The following is a 5592-nucleotide window of genomic DNA, read 5'->3' on the forward strand; positions in this document are numbered from 1 at the left end:
CGTGGATCACTTCCCCCAACCTGAGCTTTGGGATCCGCCTCCTGGGCCCTGTCTGCTCTGCTTTTCCCCCTGGTCTGCCACAATATATAGACATCAACGTCGTAGTAATGTTGCTGGTAAGATGTGAATGTACTGTAAAAAAAAACATTTTCTTTGTCTAGCAAGCAGCCAGTTCAAGAACAAGAGCTACAAACATTGATCCAGCAACACATGAACAAATGGGACTCCTGAGAGAAATGTCGGCTCTCTCTCTCAGCCATCCATTGCCTGCAAAGCGTTGGGTTGTGAAGTTGTGAAGGAGGCAGGGATATTGTATTTGGCCCCAGCCTTCATAAATCATACATGCCTCTGAGTAAATTCACAGCAGCCACAGATTTAATAAGAGCCGTGCTGGTAGGCTAAGGCAGTCTATGCGCCTCATACACATATAACCAGTGTAAGCGAGATCATTATGGTAAATCCTTAGAGGGAGGCGAACTTTAATAACTGCTCAAAATAAATCAAGAGGCAATATGAGAATTGACAGGCGTTTCTTCCCCCCCAGACTTCAGGTAGAGTGTAAAATTGAAACAACACCAAGCATCAGAACATCTCAAGTAATATTGCTTCTTGAGGGGAGATTCTGATTACCGAGGTGAGAATATTATGTGCCACTGCTTTGGGCAATCATGTCGGCACTGCCAGCCGCCCGCCGCCATTGCAATCAATCACGGTTTATGGTAATGACTCAAGAGGAAATCATTGACACCTATGCATCCGGAACACGGCGGCGGCTCAGCTCGTTACACGCTTTGCTCGTCAAGAGAATTCTGGAAGCGACACGTGTGATTGTGAGAGAAGATGTAAATGTGAGGCGACAAGAACACAGATGACCTTTCAGAGCAAAACCAGAGCTGACCTTAGTGTGTAAATGCTAACGGGAACAATGGCTGATACAGTTTCAAAGGGCCGTCGTGGCCACAGATGGAGAGTATCTTAGCCATTGTGACGGCAACATTAGTCCGCACCCAATGTTGAGTGTTTTTAAACTGAAATGACGAATATCGAAGAACTAGAACTAGTCTATGAAATCATGTATTCTTGCAAGAAGAGTCACCGTTAAACGGAGTCCCTCAAGAGGCTTTCAAGGGTGAACTGAAGAGTCACCGTTACCCGGAGTCCCTCATGAGGCTTTCAAGGGTGAACTGAAGAGTCACCGTTACCCGGAGTCCCTCAAGAGGCTTTCAAGGGTGAACTGAAGAGTCACCGTTACCCGGAGTCCCTCAAGAGGCTTTCAAGGGTGAACTGAAGAGTCACCGTTACACAGAGTCCCTCAGGAGTGGTGAACTCAGAGCTACCAACTCTCACGGTTTCGCCGTGTGACACACGCTTTTGCATGTTTTCACACTCTCTCACGCCACACAACCAATTTCTCACGGCAAAAGAAATTCTGATTTTGGGCCGAGGCGCGTTGGTTTCTTTTCAAACTCCCCGACGATAGATGGCGCTAAGGAGCGCATCTATAAACCTATTCGCTGCATAGACATCCTATTTACCCCAAAGAGTCCCGGAGTTAGCAACAGAAGAAGATTTTCAAACAGACACAACGAGCAGAGACTACGGTGTGTTAATGCAGGGCTCTCAAGTGTCACGCATTGTGAGTGACATTCACGCACTCCCGCCACACATCGTATTTCTCACGCTGAAAAAACTCTCGGCTATTTAATGTTTTAATGTGCCGCAGCGCGCCAACATGAGCTGGCCGCGCTGCCCTCACCGTGGTGGAATCAAGCGCTCCCCTGGAGTTCTGCTGTGAGGTGCCACTTATCAGCCAATCCCCCCCAAAAAATAGGCTACACAATAGCCAATCAGAAAAGAACGTATCTGTTGTATCTGGGTAAGATTTATTCCAGCAACCAATGAAAATAAAGCATCCTGGATAGATTTGTCACTCTTGCCTGCCTTCAAAACTTAAGAGCCCTGTTAATGACATGTGGTTCAATTAAGTACTCACTCTCTTAAACTTTAAATCTTGAAATAATTGGTTGTGTTTGTGCGTGTGATTTTGTGAGGTGATGTAAACAACTCAGCTGTCATAACAAGCAGCAGGAGAGCACTTTGAACAAGTAAGATGTATTATAAAGAATTTAACATAAAGACAAGACATTTGTGCAATAGAATTAGGCATGTTTTTGTAAATGAGAGTAGAGTTATTAAAAAACATTTAAATTCTTTAAGGTAGCAAAGATGTCTCGTAAAAGACCTTTGCCAGGCCAGAATGCAGGGTACAACATGGGTACAACATGGGGACAACATGGGTACAACGCCAAATTAATTCAAATTTCCTGATATTTGAGCCACCAACGTGTGTGGCTGCAACATTTTGGTCACCCCCGACAAAATCTCACTCCAAGGTTTTTTGAAAAGTTGGCAGCTCTGTGAACTGAAGAGTCACCGTTACACGGGAGATGATTTACAATAGCCCCTTCACATAGTGTCAAAGACAAAGTAACTAAGAATATATGAAATTCCAACTACACCATGCCAGCACCGATACATGTTCAGGTACACGCCTCAAGTGCCTGTTCATGACTCGGGTTTCTGTAAGAAATGCTATCCATGTTTGTTTGTTGTGATTAATACCGAATATGAACAGTTATTTAAACGTCAAATAGTTTGATGGATACAACTCCTGTAGACATGTCTTCTATCATCATTCTGTGAGCAGATCAAACTAATTGCTGTTGAGTTGAAATGATGAATATTCCAAAATTATAATATGAGGATCTGATTTACATTTAAATACAGTAACGAGTAGACAAGGTGTCATACTGTGCTGCTTAGTTATTAATTTCATTTCAATGTTTCAGTTTATTTGATTCATAAATCAAGTTGTATAATAGTAAATGCCATGTTTGTTTTGGCACTTACCTCTGCTTATCGACCTGTTTCGTCAACAGTAAAGATTTCCCGGGCCAAGTCACCTCATATTTCCCTTCATAGGGGGAAGTAGCACCGTAGTTCTCCATGCTGCAAGTACTGATGAATAACGATTGAGTATATCTATATTCTAAAGGTTATCCAGAAAGGTAATACCTGAGTTTCTCAAAACAAGGGTAGTCAAACGCATGCTAGCACTATTGTATGTGGATAATTGTTACATCTCTCTCTCTCTCTCTCTCTCTCTCTCTCTCTCTCTCTCTCTCTCTCTCTCTCTCTCTCTCTCTCTCTCTCTCTCTCTCTCTCTCTCTCTCTCTCTCTCTCTCTCTCTCTCTCTCTCTCTCTCTCTCTCTCTCTCTCTCTCTCTCTCTCTCTCTCTCTCTCTCTCTCTCTCTCTCTCTCTCTCTCTCTCTCTCTCTCTACTCCTCTCTCTCTCTCTCTCTCTCTCTCTCTCTCTCTCTCTCTCTCTCTCTCTCTCTCTCTCTCTCTCTCTCTCTCTCTCTCTCTCTCTCTCTCTCTCTCTCTCTCTCGGGCCCATGCAGGTAACACCCTTGATTCTGCCTCCAGCTGCAGCGTGCCGGACACGGCTGTGGTCGGTCGCTGATTGGTGCCATAGGGGATAAGACAGAAGCTAGACAGACGTGTGTGTGTGTGTGTGTGTGTGTGTGTGTGTGTGTGTGTGTGTGTGTGTGTGTGTGTGTGTGTGTGTGTGTGTGTGTGTGTGTGTGTGTGTGTGTGTGTGTGTGTGTGTGTGTGTGTGTGTGTGTGTGTGTGTGTGTGTGTGTGTGTCGGTATTGTTCGCTATTTTAGTTTCTAGTATTCAGTGTGTCGGTGAAATACATAACACTGTAACAGGAAGTTGCAGAAGCAGTGCCTACTCCTAATGAAACACCTTTTTTAAATACATTTTTGTGTTCCTGTGCACTGTGTTGTTTGTGTGGGTGAAAGATAAAAGATGTTGATGATGAAAAAGAAGGAAAGAAAAGGAAATGTATGTACTGACACAATAAAGTATGATTATAATATGTGCAGTAAAGTAATTAGAAGTTAGGAATTTAGCAGTAATGTTTGTAATGTAAGTGGATACATCCCAATGTGTTGGCTTCTGCAATTCCTCAGTCAGAAGAAGAAATGTTGACATGCCACGGAGGTTCTTAGGGCTGACTGCACTTGCAGATTGTGGCATTTCATAACTCCCTCCAATTCTTTTCTTGTTGCATTGAATCCAGAGAAACTGGCAATAGTTTTGGGAGAAGTTTTTGAAAGAAATTTTGTTTTTGAGATACATTTTCTGCAGCAGAATTTTTTTTCTTCTTTTTAAGTGATGCCATTTCTGCGACGTACCTTGAAAATATCTGTGTTGTTTATTTACACCAGCTAACTACCACCTGCAGAGGCGGAAACATACTGGCGGAAAAAATATAGTGAAGAGATGGCAACATCAGTGAGATTAGTAAATCAAGCGGCCTTCTGCACACAAACAAACCACTCGACTGAAGGACGAGATATTTCCTTTCTTTCTTTTCCGGCCTGCTGCATTTCATGAAATGCAGAGCGGGCGACGGGGAGGGGTGGGGGGGTGGGGTTGGGGGGCTGAGACCGTTTTCCTGTCCCCATCAACTGGTTTCATTACAAGCTGGGAGGAAATAAACACGATGATAAAGGTCACACTGAGGAGTCAACATGTTGCATATATTGTTGGAGTCATCATATACTTGTGTGCAAATTGGTTGATTTATGTTTCGGCACGGTTCAGAGAAAATGTTTGCGGTAATACAAATCGATCACACACAAGGGGGGTGTCACTCTAAATAAGTCGTTATTTCCTCCGCTAAAACAAGAAAGTACACGTAGATTAAAAAAAGGGTCCTGACCCGTCGATGCTCTCTTATCAATTATTTTACAAGAAGGTTTTAAAAAGGAAAATAAATAAAGCTATAGCGTGTGACTTCCGAGTCCTCGGGGATTTGATGGGAGATGGTGACGAACTTCTCGGTCCGCCCCTGCAGGTGCCTGAGTGTTAAGCAGGCAGAGTGATGGGCCCCTATTTCATATTCATATTCTCTGGGAGCTGATAAGGCCGGGGTTTCTGAATCCCACATTTATAGTCACGCTTATTGAGAAGCAGGGTCCACTTCACTCGAGACGAGCTCTTCAGACGGCGATGGGGAAGCTCGAAGAAAAGCAATGAGCAGAGATTGGACCGTCTTTGTCTCCGGCGGACTAGAATTGAAAGGACTTCCTATGCGAGGAATTGCCTTTTAATAAGTCACGCCGCCGCGTCGTTATGAACTTACTCGCTCGTGTCATAAGTGTTTAAAACGTTCTAAAACTCTCGATTTACTGCGGCAATTACGTTCTTTTATTATTGCTTACATTTTCCTCCCCTAGTTCTGCTCTGCAATATACAGTTTTCAATTCAAAGTCTCAGTGGAGAGGAAGCTTGGAACGGTGCAGAATTGAAGGAATCAATCATAACGCACATCAAAAGAAACAGAGTATTTCTGTTCTCACATTTCACAATGATTTGGAAGAATAATATTCGGATCCCTCGAGTCTGTTTGTTTCTGTTCGCTGTGACTTTTGGAATAACAATTGTGTCGGTTTCCTCAAGAGATATTTATAAATGAGTCATGTAAATGAATGTGCATTCTTAACACTTCATCTACTTAC

Source organism: Pseudoliparis swirei, chromosome 21, assembly GCF_029220125.1.
Source record: "Pseudoliparis swirei isolate HS2019 ecotype Mariana Trench chromosome 21, NWPU_hadal_v1, whole genome shotgun sequence".
NCBI classification, from domain to species: domain Eukaryota; kingdom Metazoa; phylum Chordata; class Actinopteri; order Perciformes; family Liparidae; genus Pseudoliparis; species Pseudoliparis swirei.